At 38.2% G+C, this 17,030-nt stretch overlaps 1 protein-coding gene and 1 long non-coding RNA gene across 2 annotated transcripts in view; one reads left to right on the top strand and one right to left on the bottom strand.

The window, feature by feature from the left end:
* The first annotated feature begins 675 nt into the window (after nucleotides 1-675).
* NEBL (nebulette) overlaps nucleotides 676-17,030 on the top strand; it is a 138,130-nt gene continuing 121,775 nt past the window's right edge. The window contains 2 exon segments of the mRNA XM_032683620.1: nucleotides 676-2,183; nucleotides 3,815-4,381. The gene's annotated coding sequence lies outside the window, so the exon portion shown is untranslated.
* LOC116784739 lies at nucleotides 1,425-15,962 on the bottom strand. Its single transcript, XR_004356224.1, has 3 exons — nucleotides 15,719-15,962; nucleotides 13,281-13,285; nucleotides 1,425-1,435 (listed from the first exon to the last, which is right to left on the bottom strand). It is a non-coding gene; the product is annotated as an uncharacterized LOC116784739 (long non-coding RNA).

Below are 17,030 nucleotides of genomic sequence, written 5' to 3'. Positions count from 1 at the left end.
TTTTAATTTACATATAAACTATATAAATTATGTAAGTTATACAGTTTTGTCTCTTTTTTAGCAGGGGCTGTAAAACTGAAAAAAAATAGCATAACTGGCAAGATGGAGTTTTCTAAAAGCAGATAAAATTTCGATGCTGAGTTTTAAAAGAAAATACATGCAAGACAATGTTCTGCAAGATGAGAAAGAAATGGCAAATAGCAAAACAATGTGTTTCATTAGCTTACAAGAATCAGATTTTTAAAAATGGGACTTTTTCTGACTTACTATTTTCTTTTTTAATTTTTTTTTTACTGACTTACTGACTAACTTTCACTAGGAAAGTTATTTGTTTGCATTGTATTCCTTTATAACATGTTTAACTCACTGCATGAAGGAATATTAGGTGATATGTAGTGCAAGTTATGATATATATAAAATAGGTAAGAACTAGTGTTAGCTAGAAATGATACAGAATCAATACTATTAGCTTGTCTTGGCTTTCCTCCTGATCATTATTCTGCTACAAAAACTTGTCCCCATGGATTATTTTGGGAAAATGTTTTTGAATCATTCTCTGTGGTAATAAAATAACAGCATGGCATCAGAAACACCCAATGTAAGTATAATCAGAAGAAAATGATGGAATTTATTTACTTGAAAGAAAAAGCTTTTTTCAGGTTGGTATATTATTGGAAAAAAAAAATTTTTTTCACAGCAATGAAGATGTACCATTCTTGCCAAAGCATTGACTAGTTAAGATTTTGATGTCCAGAGCTGCTCTTAGAGGTGAAAAATTTGGGCTTATTTCCTGGAGCCTTGGCCAACGGAGAGGACAGTTAGTTTAAGAGATGTGCAAATGCTCCTGTGCATAGATAAGATGAGAACAAAAGCTCATCTCTTATGTTCATGCTGAGTTAACTGAAATTACTGGTTTGTAAGAGGAGAAGATGTATTCTTCAGAGTGGCAGAAAGCATGGCCATTAAGACTTCCGTTTGGGATCTGGGAAACTTCAGCGAGTCCCTGGTTTTAATCAACTGTATTTTTTATTCAGACCAGGAACTTAAATGAGGTCCTCTTGTGACCTATATAGCTTTCTAAAGCAAGAGTGATTCTTTTGCGTGGGGTAGCTCTGGAATGCATCAAGGAGATGAAACGAGCAATGCTCTGATGAATACTTAATCCCTCACATGAGTCTGCTCCGTTAGGAGAGGTTGAGACGAGTACCCTGCAGCAGGCCTGTGGTGCTCAGTTTTGGATATTGGCATGCCAAGAAATTTAATTAGATATCCCAAGCCCAGTACCCTCAACATCAAACTACAGAACAGTATGACACAGCTCACTTGCATGCTCTTTATCTCTCTCTTGTTCAAAGAGTATTGGGTTTTCTGTTGTGGGAAAAGGAGATGATAAACAAGTAGTTTTGTGACATGGGAAAGAGCTTTCTTCCTATCTCTATGTTTCAATGGATCAAGGGGGTTTCTCTTCTAGCAGAGGACCTTATTGCACAACTTAGGATACTGTCTGGTTCCTGAACCAAAGATACCTATCTGACTTTTCAGTCTCAGAAATAGCTTTTTTAAATGTGAAAAATGGTTTTATTTCAGTTTTTTTCCTTGGTGATTGCAAGTACCACTCCTGTCTCTTCATTTTTAACCACCCAGTCTTAACAATCTAGATTTGTTCTATCGAATCTTAACAATACAGAGTTGTTTTCTTTTCTCTATGTATGCAGCTGACAGAGATTCCAAGTAAGGAACTCTATTATAAAGAATTAATCTTGGTGTGTAAAATGGAATTTTAAAATGTGCATGATAAAAGAAGTTGCATTTCATTTCTGCTTATGCTTAAATAATGAATTCATTTATAGCATTATATCCTAGAAAAATAATTCTCCATAGGCCATGACTTGAATCTAATTAGAAAACTGCTGTATTATAGAAATGCATTCCACACAGAGTAGTTTCTGTATTTATCAGAGAAGCAGTATATGTCATCGACTAAGGATCTAATTAAGGTTTCAAGACACTGAAAGGTAAGCACTTTAATAATTTTAGATTAATTTTACTTTTCATATATAGAAAAATGGAAGAATACTAACATATCTATTAAATTTTCAGTTTTGTTTTGATTTCACCTTGAAGTACTAGATACTTCTCAAAGAGCCTATTTGAACCAAAATTGTAACAACTTCATTGAAGGGGTAAGTGAGCACAGTTAACTGTGTAGATATTCTTGATAAAGATAAATAAAAAAATAAAACTAATGGTAATAGATGTTACTTAGCATGAATACTTTTAAAATATTGTCTTTTTTTGTCCTGATATTAAGTTTGACATCATACATTAATATTAGCACAGTGCTCTCTGACTTTTTAAAGAATCTCTTATGCTATGAATATAAACCTTGTGAGGAAAAAAAAATCATAGGAGGAGTGGAAGGAGAGTGGGTTGACAGAGGGTGTTGGATTTTGGTTGCTATTTTGCCACCAGCAACCCTGCCTCTGAAGACTTAGACCGGAGTTATGGAATTAATTTTATGTCACAATGGAAGTATTAGGACCAGAATGCAGTTTCTTAGAAAAGAATAAAATGTACACCAGTATCTCATGTGTTTTTTTGTCATTAAAAGCCCAGTTGTGCTGATGTACAACATACTTTTAGCATTGAATATGTAGTCACTACAAAAAACGTATACTGTTCACACAGAGAAATATGTAAATTTTGTTAAAGGACCTTGCAGTAGTTTTTGTTCGTCTTGAACTTTGAGAGGATTTTCAATATGAATATTCTCAAAATGAAAAACATACCGTGTATTTTTATAGGTGATTTTGCAAATAAGCTAACTGCACTCTGGTTTTGCAAGGAAAAATTAAGGTGGCAAAAAGAACAGAATAGTTAAAGATGATGGCAAAAGATTATTGATCTGTCATGACACTGGCTAAATGAGGAAGTAGGAACTCAGTATAATAATATCTTCTTTAGGGAAATGGAACACTTCCAGTGGTTTGCAGCAATGAGCCGCAGCTTACTGCCACTGCACTTTTATGTCTAGCTATATGAGTTGAAGCATGTTTTATCCTATGTGAAATAAGCTGCTCTTTCTTGAATCTGTTCCTGGTAAATGTCTGCAAAGTATAAAAGAAAACAGGTGTCCATACGAATTGATGGAGTGAGAAGCTTTCATTAAGATAAGGCCAGTGCTTGGATAGTAGAGGTTGCTGCCTTGATTGTATGGCTCGAAGGATGCATTGAAGCTTTCACAGTGGTTGCCCTGGTTGCTTTGAGAGCCCATGTAAAGGCATTTCTCACTTCCATATTAATGCTGTTATGAAATTAAGCCATGTAGGAGCAAGAAACATGGCACATCTGTGCCCTTCTTGCCTTTGAGAACTAACAAAATGAAGTAATACAATTAATTCATTTATTTGTTTGTGACTCATTTTTCCAGTAGGTTTGGATTGTATATGAAATGAAAACTGTACGATAATGCTAAGAAGGAAAATAAGAAAACAGATTAAATCTGCTTTAAAAAGCGTGTTTCCGAGGTACCCTATTTTGGTGAAGAAGTTTGGAAGGACAGTAGAGTTAGTGAAGGGAAGGTCACCGAATCACCCCGCTACGGGGTAAGAGAGTGTCTCCCCCTTGTATTGGGACTTAAACTCCTCACTGAAATTAGTGAAGCCTATATTGGCTGCAGAGACAGAGCATGAAAATCTTGAAGCATTTTTGAAAGTGTTTTATGTGGATTTTAGTGAGAAAAGCTATTTTTTAATTGTCTTTCAGTGTCTTTAATGAAATATGGTGCATGGTGTTTTTTTTTTTTTCTTTTCAGTATCAAGGGTCACATTCTACCACCAGTTAAATTTATACAGCTTCAGGGATGCAGCAGAGGGCAGGATTTCCCTCATAATTTGAATCGACTAAACCCCTGTTATCTGGAGAAAGGCACAAATGATAAGGAATTGGATACTACCTCAAATGTAATAAAAATATGTCTTCAGAAGCAACTAAAGCAGAACACAAAACATATTGCTACTGTAGTTGTGCACATCTGCACATCTGAAATTAGAAACTGTCCCTAACAGACAATGGGCCATGGCTCCCTATTTGGAAGCTATTGGCAGAGCTGTTCAACCTGTTTACTTGCTCAAACACAAAATGATCTCTTAAATTGCTAAAACAGATTGTAGAGAAAATTGGCAAGAGAAGATGTTAACATGGCCCAGGGCTTCATTTGTAGGATTTGGAGTGCAAAGCCTGCAGATACTTGTCTCCAATGGCTTTTTTTCCTCCATTGAATTGAAGTGAAGGAGAAGAATAGGGAACAGGAAAAAATAACAACAACATCAATGTCTACATTTCAACCACCCATCAAACCAACCATCAACAAAGAGACTGGGTAAGCATGTTAAATCGCATACAAAAAGAGCTTATGCTGTTCTGGGCAACGCTGGGATTTTAACTGCTTCTGAAGTGATTCGTTCTTTATTTGACTGTCCTTGTATTCTAAGCATGACTTTTATGGTGTTGTTTTTTCACTTCAAAAATAAGCATTTAGTCACGTATGACAATTGTGTCTACTAACGTGGATGAAAAGCACTTGCTGACCAGTGCCTGAATTGCTGCATGTCTGTGGCATATGGGTTAGGCTGGATGCACCATGGTACTGATTACCTTCTGCTCCCCTTGATTCCTCTGACAGTTTAACATGAACTACAACTCTGAGAGCTATTCATTATTTGATATACTGTAGGCTTAATTCCACACAGCTGCACTGCAAATATGCTGCATATAACTCATGTGATTAAGCATCTATCAGTTGCCTTCAACAGCATTTTTTTCTGGCTGGAAACAAGGATGTTGAATATGTAATTCCTATTGCTAATATGAGGGTATCTGTGCAAGAAGGTGGAGCTCCTACTGCTCTCCTTTACAGTGAACACACATCCATAGATTCACATCCAACCTTGTTCCTTTTGTGGATTGATCTTCCAAGCTTGCTTTGTATAGATACCTAGAAATGGAAATTCTGAGAAGCCCCAGGTCCTTTGACTTTCTAATATTTCTGTATTGAAGTTTTTCTGACTTCCCATTTTCAGTAATCAGAAATCATTCTGCCTTTAAAGGTAGAGTCCTAATAAATGCTTTAGAGATGACTTAGCAAAAGAATCACATTATTTTTCAATGACCATGAGTAGTATTTGCAGATTTTTATATAGCTTTCATATTTTGTAAGCTTTCAGAAATTGAAGGGAAGCCATATGAGGAGCATCTGAGGTCACTTCATCTGTTCAGCCTGGAGGAGACTGAGGAGAGATCTCATTGCATTGTACCACTTCCTTGTGAGAGGAGGAGGAGGGGTAGGCACTGATCTCTCTTTGGTGACCAGGGACAGAACCTGAGGGAATGACCTGAAGTTGCGTCAGGGGAGGTTTAGGTTGGGTATTAGAAAAACATTCTTCCCTCAGAGGGTGGTTGAGCACTGGAACAGGCTCCCCAGAGAAATGGTCACAGCACCAAGCCTGACAGAGTTCAAGAAGCATTTGGATGATACTCTCAGGCATGTAGTGTGACTCTTGGGAGTGGTCCTGTGCAGCGCTAAGGATTGGACTCAATGATCCTTGTGGGTCCCTTGCAACTTGGCATATTCTGTGATTTTGTGAAAATGACTGAACGCATGCTTAAGAAATGATGAATCTGTGGAAATGTAAGTAATATTTTAGATAGAACTTGTGCTAAAAATTGAAACCTTTGAGAATGCATTTGAAACCTCAGTATGTATTCTACTTAAAAAAGAAAAAAAAGATCTTTCTTTACTGATCATTATCAAAGCATTATGCAAAGTTAGAAAAAGACGGTGTTAAATTAATCCCTGTGTATATGAATTCTTTACCTACGCTTTCAATAAAAAGTCTGAAGTTATTTAACGGCATGGTGCTTTGTTACTTCTTCCTGCTGTGATCCCTGTGTAGAACAATAGTCACTAAACGTTCAGCTTTCTAATATTTTCTTTCATTTATTGTTTATTTACTGTATGGTATGATATTCCACACACTATAAAATGTTGTAAAAGGAACTTGTAACTTCTTCATGGAGTTTTTCTAAGGCTTCTTTCTCACTTCTTTAGTGGTTTTCCTTTACATTGTTGTCAAAGTTGCCTAAGAAATGAGGAGGTATTGGAAACCCCTTTTATGCAGACCTTATTTAGATGAAGAACTAAAGCATAGAGATTGAAGTGCTTATGCTAATGCAGTAAGTAGCACCTAGAGTAAACCATTATCTTCTGTGTGAGCCTTCCATTAGAGGTAGAGGGAGGCAGAGCCTTTGCTAGGGAATTTTACAACTGTTTGTTGAGAAGCTGGAAAAGATTGCTGGGAATCCAGAACAATGTGTTCATGATTCATCAGGGGTGGCACTGACTTCTTTTTCTGTCCCCATAAGTTTTTCAGATTCTCTTTCTTGATCTCTCTTTCTAAATCCTTCGTGGTACACATGACAATAGCTCCCAACATGTGGGAAGAAACATTATTTTTAGACCCCGAAATGCCAAGTTGAAGGGTACTTTTTGGAATCTTACATAGTCATTACAAGCATTATGTGTGAATCTGTCAATACAGGTGGAATTGAATAATTTAGGTAACTTTGACTATGGTAAAAGGTCTGCTGAGCTTGTGGATGTTCAGTTTGCATCAGTGTGTAACTGTTTTATTAGGCCATATTCCATGGGGGTAGTAAAACGGATATCCCTAACAAGGTAACATTCTTCACCTGCTGAAGGTCAACTACCTGGTCCAGAGTGGGAGAAAGAGTGATGTTGTTATGAGGCTGCTTCCTTTGTAAGACAGGTGGAAAGGTGCATAACTCTTCACAGAAGCATTTTGTCATTGAGAAGCTGGAAAACAAACTGCTGCCCAAGAGAGGCAACTGCATTTGGAAAAACTGCTAGCATTAAAAATAAGGATTTATAATGGCTATTATATCCCATACTGCCCAAAGTAACATGAGATGTGTGAATTCAGATAGGCCTTTGGGGTAAGTCCGTTGAAACACTAACCCCAAATGTATACTGAAGTTCAGGTGAGCTACTAACGTGAGAGAGAAACTCCACATTAGCAAATTGTATAAAATGGAAGTGCTTGTCTGTCAGACACAAGTCTATTTGGACTTGAATAACATGTGACTTTGGGACAATTTCTGTGTAGGAAAGGCTCCCTTTTAGCAGCCCCACTGTGAGGATGGTAAGTAACCTCAAAGAAGCCTCTCAAATGTGAAGCTGAAACTGTCCTCAGAGATGCAAGGGGAAATATTTTAGGTAAAGTGTATCTCTGGTAGTCAAAGCAAGCTGATGTGATGCCTGTATAGCTGCTTCTTAAATGATCTTATTCCATCTGACTTTATTCTATAGGCTTGCTTAGAAAAATCTCTTTTGTCTAGTTTTTTTAAACCATGTAAAATATGATCTTTATTAATGTGGTTGATTATATTTTTTTAGGATTTCTGAAGTCTTTTATAAGTTTACAGAAGAAATTGCTGTAACTGTGGCCTATTTTTTCTGTATCACTGTTTTCATCTGAAATTAGTTGATTATAAAAGTTATGTAGCCTCAAAGTTTGAAAAAATTTTCAGTGAAGTTCCACTTCACTATATTCCACAGAGGGTAATATAGTCTTTCTGATTCTAATTTAAATAAATAAATTTGACAGGATGACTGTAACCTTGCTCACTGTATTGACAAAATAAAATGAGTTGCGTGGTGGAAATAAAGCAAGCCATCCAGAAAAATCCCCAAAGGCATGGATTTACTGCATGTGTAAGTGGGTCAACTCATGCATGAGAAATGAATGCTAAATGTAAATTGGTTGCAAAACTGTAGACTTTAAGTAGAATTGAATCAAGTCATAACCTGAATAGTTTGATAGGGATGTTCTATCATGCTTCTCTTTAGAAAACAGCAACAAAGCTGAGAATTACAGAGAAATAACTAAAACATGTATTTATGTTAATTAGAACAGTGTCATTGAACTCTAGAATCAAAGGCATTGTTGATGTCACTGGCATTGGTAAATTTTAAGTTGAATCTGTATCTGATTAAACCTGTATTTGGGTTGATGAATTGCCTTACATGAGATACACTTCAATGTGTATCTGTGGTATTTCTTAATGAGCAAAAGGTTTGATCCAGTCTAGAAAAATACTTCTTGTGTTTTGCCTGGTTAAAATAATAATAAAATAGAATTTTCTAGTTAGGAGATATAAAAGAAAAAGATGGAAATTTCTGTCTCCCTGGTTTCATTTTCTATTTTTGGTTACAACATTGATATTTCAAGACAAGGCTTATATGAAAGGCATCACTAATTTAAAAAACTGCTACATAATCTTCAAATATGTAACATAACATTTCATGGACTTCATTTTTAATCCATGGTAATTGCTATCTTGTCAACAGATGCATTTGTTACAGACACAAATTGATATAAAAGTTTACTTCTTTACGTATTTATAACTCTGAACATCCTAATTGGAGGCTAAACCAGCTATGTAAATGTGAGGAATGAATTGACAGTTATGCTATTTTCACATTTTGCTATGGCATCAACTGTATTGCGCATGGCTCTTTGTGCTGTAGTTTATGGAATGAAAAATTCAAAGCTGTAATGAAGGCAACTATGAAAAGTGTTTTGTGGCAGCCGTTGTAAGCACATATCCATTGTCTGACTAAAGAATTTGAGTTTCTCTTTAATCACTTGTGACTTCAAGACTTAATCTACTTGGATGGTTTCTGATATTTAAATATGTCTCTTTTTTATTTTTCTGTTGTGATACTAAGCAACTAAATTATGACAAAACCCCAACAACTTATTTTTCCTGTGTCACTTGCATATTTTAGCAGTATCAAAAATCACTAATTATTTTTAATGAGTGCATATTTTTGAAGTCATTGTTTTTTACATATAGAAAAAAGACAATGAAAATAAAACCTCTTCATAGCAGCTCAACTTGGGAGCTAATTAAAATGAAGCTTTTAGAATGGGAAAAAATTAATTAGCTAAGAAGTTGAGAACTAGGAGTTAGCACCCCTAGATATCTTTGAGTAGTTAAATGATTGCAAGGGAAATATAATTTCTAATTTCCTTGGTTTACTATACTGTCCATTACCTGCCTATCACTTTACCTTTTAGTTCTGTCTTACCTGATGCTTTTGGGCTGTGCATCAGTTGCTAGGGCAGCATTTTAAGCATTAAACCTCCTGCTGAAGAACAAGATGCTCTGCTTCTTCTGCTAATATCATCTTTAATCTTGATCCCTGGAGTTTTGAATGTCTCCACCCCTATGATGCTCACAGGCTTCATTGACCTTGATAACAGGGATATCTGGTCCTCTGTGGCACTCATTTTTTTTTTTTTGCATGTTAGCACATATGTCTGTGATTTCCTTAGGCTGTCAGTAGATACATCAGTTGTGACAAAACCAGCACTGTAGTAAGGGTAATTAATGACTAAAATTTTTAACCATCCTAAGACAAGAAGGAAAGTAGCAAAAGTTTATATGTGCCATTTCTGCTTGTGTCTACAAAGATCTGAGAGTATAAGGTGCTTACTCCTCCAAAAAGCAGATTAGAGTGACTTTAGTATTGCTTGCTAACCCTTTCTACTCTATAATGACTTAGCTACAAAAGTATTTTTGTGGTTTTTTTCAGGGCTTCTTTCTATGGCTCTTTCTCTGGCTCACACCAACATAGTCTTGCTGTTAGCAAACACAGTATTTTAATGGATAATTGAAGGGTGGTAGTTTTTTTTTTTTTTTTCCTTTTTCAAGATCTGCCTTGAGTTTCTTTCTTTCCTGTCCTTTCTCAACTTGTAATTAGTGACCGTGTTCAGTCCCTCAGAAGGACAGTATATAAAGGGGCAGATATTGAATATTTCACTAAGCAAGCTACAGGCAGCATATATAAGGAGTTTGAATGTCAGTCTCCACTGGACTTTCTCAAAGTCTAGTCTGAAGAAAATATCATTTGAGAAGTGGGTTTTTTGAACTTCAAGGCTGGCTTTTTTCAGCCTTTCTGAGTTTCAGTCCTGCTGTGCCCCTGCTTTATATCTCCTTCCTCCTTTTTTCACTACAGAACGATGATGTAAAGTGAACTCATACCCAGTTTGGCCCGTCTAGCCCTTTTCTCACCTGAGGAGAAATATGCTCCAAACTGTGTGACTTATGTTGCCAGGGTTAACTGATTTTTGTAGGGTTTGGCATCATGGGATAGCTGTTCCCAGTTTCCCGAACAGTGAGTGGGTGAGTAGCTGAGGAGGATAGTGTGGCTGCTGTGGGTTTTGGCACAGCAGAGCTGGTCTTTGAGGGAAAAGGAGAGGATATTCTTACGAGGAAACTGTGGCCAGACCCAGAGTCTTCATTGGAGCAAAGTGTCTCCAGGCTGTGCCTCAGTGTGCCAATACTGAGCAGAGATCCTGCTTCCTCCTCTTGTCATTTAGTGGGACAAAGGCACTTTGTCACCTTTTATCTTGAATGAGATTGGCTACCATTTTGTTGCAGAACTGGAGCCACTCAGTTGTGCTGTTCCCTCAGGCACCACTGATGGAAAATGAAGGATTCAGAGGATCTGGAAGGGTGCCTCAGTCTCATCTCTCATATTTTCTTGCCTGCTCAGCAGGCTCTGGTGTGGGCTGGGCTGCCCTTGGCTACAATGCTGTGAGCACAAGGGGAAGGGCCAAAGGTTTTGTTTGCCTCTGCCAGCAAGCTGTAGACTTGACCAGGGCAAGGGAAGCAGGCATAGAATGAGGTCACTTGTTTGGCATTGTCTTTTGTTTAGCATTCCTTTCTGTACATTGTGTGTTTCTGGCTCAGATAATAGCTGGCTTGCTCTCTTGAATTGAGTCAGTAGTCAGGTTCCTTTTCAACAGAAATGGACTGGATGAAAGGCTTAAAAAAGCTTGGTGGTGATAGAAAATTAAGCAGAATTATCAATGAAGATGATGGCAAAAAGTTATGGAAAACTGACAGTATTGAGGGATTGGAGATTAAATGATCAGCCTATATTGAAAATTTATATAAAATATACTAAGAAGACACAAATAGGGATTGAGTTGTCACTGGGAAAAAAAAATTAAGTAGAATAAGCCTATAAAGTCACAGGTAGCAATACAGCTGCAGAAGTGAATGTGATTATGTAGGCAAGAATTAGGAGCAGGAAATGTAGCTGTCAGGCATCATACTTAAAAGAAAAACAAATATGTGGCATATAACAAAAATGTGAAACTCATTAAGGTAGGAGCCAGGGAAGTCTAGAAGTATAAAATACATTAAAAGAAAGACGAGACAAGCTTGTGAAAGTTAAATTTATCGGGAAGTATTAACTGTTGTTACCTAAATCCAGTGACAGAATTGGGAAGGCTCTGGGATGCTGACAGCAGGAAAGTGAAAGGATCTAAACATGGGCAAGACTCTGTTTCACAGGTGCCTTGCCTTGGCATGCATTACTGAGCAGTGATGAACCATGGCGGTGTCATCAGTGAGACCAGAGAGTCCATCAGTGAGCTTAGAACCTTGTGCTATTTCTAGTCACAACTGTGTCTCAGCCCTACCAAGCAGTGACCAACCCATTGCATCCTTGGTTATACATAGCTGGCTTGAATGTACAGAGTTAGAGTTAAAAAGGATTATTAATTATGCACCTGACCGTTAACCCCTGTGATATCAACCGGCTTCATTCATGACATCTCATTGTCTTCCCAGCCTTTCTGTTACAAACCAGAAAACCTATCTGAGTCTTGAATGGCAGATTTTTGAAGAGATGGCTGTGGTGCAAAGGTAATTGAGATATCACAGATATTCCTTACGTACATGCAAGGGTTCTTGCATGGCCATGGCAATTGACAGACAAGGTATTAGTCAAGAGTAAGATGGCTTTGACCCCACTAGCATTTTACTGGTTTTCAAGTTGATCTCCTTATCGTCTGACCACATCTTCCTTGGTGTTGCAAGACTCTTGGAGCATACAAAGTAGATCCATTACAGATGAAACTAAAGTGAATGATGTACTCCAACCACTAAAGTGTATCCAGTCCATTGGACCAGAGTAAAGCTAGACCATATCTACTCCCCCCTGCTGTAAAATATGGAATTTATGTCCTCAGAACTATTTCATTCTAGAGAACCGCTCCTGTTACACTGCAGTACTTCCTAATGGAAACATTGCTTAGGCTTAGGAACGAGTGATCGCTTTGAAGTTGTGTTCCCGCGAGACCTGAGAGTGGTACTAACTGCAACTCCAGGCTTTAAAATTCAGAAAGAGGAACGCTGGAAATAGTGGGTGCTGAAAATCAGATTGTTGCATGACCTCTGTATGCCCTGTCAAGGGGTCATTGAGACTTGTCTGGTGTGTGCACTAAACTTGTAATTTATGTTTGTGGAGGATGTCAGGAGGAAGATTCATGTCTGGATGTGCAGGTGCTCCATTAGGACTTAGAAAGACATGGATTGATTAGGTGGTTATTGCCATCTGCAAAATTAGCCTGGTCAGAGACCCCTGACAGGGAAGCTTGGTGCATAACCAGTGAGCCAGGCTGCAAAATGTTAACAGTAGATAACTAAGATATCTGTGAGAGCTATCGCATCTAATATACTGGCTCTGAACTTTTGGGGATGACATACTGCATCTGTCAGATGGCGGACTTGAATTTTGCCATGATTTTTTTGTGTCTGGATCAGCAGAACATAGGCAGACAATCCTCTGTGTGTGTATGAGATACAGAAGGGAAGGCAGGTAGCCAGAAATTTAGCTGTGCTGGTTGCTGTTCTTTGGGAGCAGCATATAAATATATGCCATATGTATAAATGAGACTTGGGAATTGAGTATACTCCACAGGTATAAATGAGACTTAGGAGTTATCTGGAAGGCTTGTGTCTGTAGGAAAAGATATTCCTATGGCTCAGAACAGCATGAGGAACTTTGACAATCCAAGGAAATCTGCTCCATGTGAGCAATTTGTTTATATTTTGCAACACGACCTTTTCTGACATGAACTCCAAATAAAACGAGAGGGTTGAGAACTGAGACACAGAGTCCTTCTCTGTTAAACTAATAAAGCTGGCTGTTAAAATGTATCCCGTGGATCTGGCATTCATTCACGTGCGTATTCTGCTCTGTGTTTGGTTTCTGTTCTCAGATGTATACTGTGCAGAAACAGGGCCATTTGCTCAGTCTCTCTTCTCACTGGTTTTCAAGGGCTGGCTGGAAAGAAGAAAAAGAATTTAGGAAGTGTCTCCTATTGAATGAGCACTTTGACCCGGTCTAGTTATGAACGTTGCACTGTAAGGGCCACTGAGTCAGGTCCTCAGCTGTCATCAGTATTTGCTCACAAAAATCTTGTTATGCATGTTTTGAGCCTGATCTTGAAAGCTTTGAGATTTTTGACCCTAAGTGTCTGTCCAGGTGTTACCTGAGGTCTTTCTTGTTTGTTAGACAATTCCTCTTAGACATGATTGAATGCATGGATCAGCCATCACTGGTTTGTACTAAGACAGCTGTACATTACACCTGGATTTGAGAGGTCTACTCTTTATTCCTGACCTTGCTGATAGCATTCTTTGTTGCCTGTGGCAAGCTACTTCACTTCTGTTTCCTCTTCCACAAAATGGGGATAATGCTGCTGAGGGCCTTTGGAAAACTCTTTAAAGATATAATGAAAATGATAGAACAGCTGAATCTTATGGCTGCTGGTAAATGATAGAACAGCTGAATATTATGGCTGCTGGTATTGCTACTTGTGTATGTAAATTTTGTAAGTGGTAACTTGGAAACACTGGAAAAAGTACAAGAGGGAGTGTCTTGAGTCATCAGTTCCAGTCTTCTCTTTTGTGGACAAGTATATCATACAAAATTCTCAAAAACCATGTCAAACTCCATATTAATCTAATCATAGCTTTCACTTGCTCTTTGTGAAGACAGCTTTGTAACTTCACTGCCTGCAAATTAAAAGCCTCATCCAATTTGCACAAAAAAGTTCTTTATGGCAGGGCTATGTCTGTTTGTGTGCGAGCACTGTTGTTTTGTTTGCATGGCACTTCTGCCTCTGTTAAAAGTTTAGAGAGACGTGTCATTATCAGACTTTTGTTATATGATGCTGAAAAAGTAAGTAGTTTTTATGTGTTTATGCAAAACTCCCACTGTTCCACAAAGTCCTGCCTTTGCCTGTTCTGATGGGACCTCACTTTTTTTCGAATACAGAGGATGGCAGTGTTTTTCATACTATTGTAAGTGAGATTTTAAAAATACCTTTCTTAATTAATTTCAAGATTATATTTACTTTTCTTCAGGGATATTTTGTTGGCCTGCAGCCACTGTGTGATTGATTTGGATGTGCAAGTACATCTTTTTCCAACTATCAAATCTGTAACTTGCAGCAGAAATCCTCTGAAGAGCGTATTTTTGCATTAAGTAATGTTAAATTCCATCTTATTACTGAAGACCTCAAACCTGATAATTTTGACATAGAGAATCTTATTTACAGCCCTACATCATTAATAAAATTACTTAGTTAAATTAACCTTCATCAGACCCTTAAGGTATTTCCTCCAGGTATTTTTCAACCTTTCAGCATCATTCTGCTGGTAGCACAACTCATTGAATTATTTGTGCAATGAGCTGATCTTCAGCCTGTCTCTGAATTTGCAGTTCTTGGATCAATGGGCATATTTTCTAACTTAATACATAGGCTTTATTTTTTTGTACTACTTCTCTGTGGTTGCCATACCTGATTTGATAGATCATTAATAGGCCTTATTATGAGATTTATGATGTCAGAGTGCCAAGGATTTATTCAATGCTCTTGGTTAGTTATTTTCAGTTCTTTCAATCTGGGCACATAAAAATCTGCATAATGGTAGACGTGTTGGAAATTTTGGAGAATATAGAAAATACCAATGGACAACTTTTGTCACAAGGATTTACAGTCCTTTGCATGATAAAAGATTATAATAAAAGATTGAGAAAAAGGATCGTATGGTGAATGTAGGCTTTGAGAAATTCCTTGCCTGTCATACAACTTTTTGTAAAGTTCAGGTATTTCCTTTCTTGATGGGAATATGTGAAACAGTATAAAACTTAAAACTTGTTAAAAGTCTTATTATCATTGATAACTGTTGATTTCACCAAAGCTTTTGATACTGTGAGCAGAAAAGGTCTGTGGCAGATTTTGGAACGATTAGGATGTCCTCCCAAGTTCCTCAAAATGATCATTTTACTTCATGAAGATCAGCGCAGCCAGGGCAGATATGGTGATGCACTTTCTGAGCCCTTTCTAATAACCAGTGGTGTGAAACAAGGCTGCGTTCTTGCACCAACCCTATTCACAATCTTCTTCAGCATGATGCTCCAAAGGGCCATAGCAGACCTTGATGAAGAAAACGGTATCTACATCCGATATTGTACCGACGGAAGCCTATTCAACCTAAGGTGACTGAAGGCCCACACTAAGATCTTAAACTATCTTGTCCGGGAGCTGCTCTATGCTGATGCCGCCACCCTTGTCACCCACACAGAAGCAGCTCTGCAGTGTTTAACATCTGCTTTGCAGAGGCTGCTGAGCTTTTTGGGCTGGAAGTCAGCTTGAAGAAGACAGAGGTTCTCTATCAACCAGCACCTCATGAAGTCTTCCATCATCCCCACATCATCACTGGGGAATCAGAGCTCAAGTCAGTCCAGCAGTTTAATTACCTAGGTAACATCATCTCCTCTCGGACGGTAAGATTAACGGAGAGATAGATAATGGGTTAGCAAAGGCATATAGAGCTTTCAGAAAACTCCATAAAAGAGTTTGGTGTAATAAACACCTGAAGAAAAGTACAAAGATCAGTGTTTACAGAGCCATTGTACTGTCTGCTCTTTTATATGGGTCTGAATCATGGGTCATTTACCGCCACCACTTGTGACTCTTAGAACGCTTCCATCAGCGCTGCCTCCGTACAATCCTAAACATCCACTGGACTGATTACGTGACAGATGTTTCTGTTTTTGAGTGTCGAGGCCATGTTGCTGAGAACACAGCTGTGCTGGGCAGGGCACATCTCCAGGATGAAGGACTACCGCCTCCCTAAGATCTTGTTCTGTGGTGAACTTGCCACTGGCTGTCTCAAGAGAGGAGCCCCGAAGAGAAGATACAAGGACTCACACTTAAACAACATCTCAACCTTGGCCATTTTGATCATCATCATTGGTCTACTCTGGCCTCCAGTCGGGAGACATGGAGATGCACTATACATAACCATGTTGCCTCTTTTGAGAACACGTCCAGAATCACTCTGGAGGAGAAAAGATAACTCAGAATGAACCGTGTCTTGCCAATACCACCTAAGGAAACTTTCCTCTGTGCCCTTTGCAACCAGACTTGTCTGTCTTGCATTGGCCTTTTTAGCCATCAGTGTGCTTGTAGCAAGCGTGGATAGAATCCTTCTCAAATCTTTGTTAGCGAAGCCTAGCCATGAGGACATAGATCTTGGTTTTGACCTGTTGGTCTATTCCAACTCAGAAAGTTATTCATGGCAGAACAAGGACAACCCTTCTACTGCGCTCAGAGTGCATGACAGTCTATTGTGTGCGGCACTTGTTGCAGATGTACGCTGTGTGTCTGTGCTGCCTATGTATCTCTGCCATTGGAAAAGTCTCACTTTGCAGAGCAATTTTTCATAAAAAAGTTGCAGTCATGCAACCCTCACTTGTCTACAAGCAGACATATTTTTAATTGCTAAGCAAAGTTTATTTATGTTAGAGTCATTGCTCCAAATGACCTTGGCAATTTGCAGTCCTCTGCAGCTAATAGCTTTCTGAATGCAAACAGTGAAGCCTGAACTCTGTAGGTGAATAAAGTAATGCTTTGCTATGTGTTAAGATGCTTTTTGTATGGTTTGATAACAGCACTGTACTAAAAGCTATTTAGTCTTTCTTATCAACAGTTAACCTTGATGTCCCTGTAGACACTCAGCATTTTTTTTTTGTTCTAATTTGGGTAGTGTGCTCCCTTCTTAAGTTAGTTGCTAGT

This window comes from Chiroxiphia lanceolata, chromosome 1 (genome assembly GCF_009829145.1).
Source record: "Chiroxiphia lanceolata isolate bChiLan1 chromosome 1, bChiLan1.pri, whole genome shotgun sequence".
NCBI lineage: Eukaryota > Metazoa > Chordata > Aves > Passeriformes > Pipridae > Chiroxiphia > Chiroxiphia lanceolata.
Note: the sequence above shows the minus strand (reverse complement) of the source record. Positions and strands in the feature narration are given on the sequence as shown.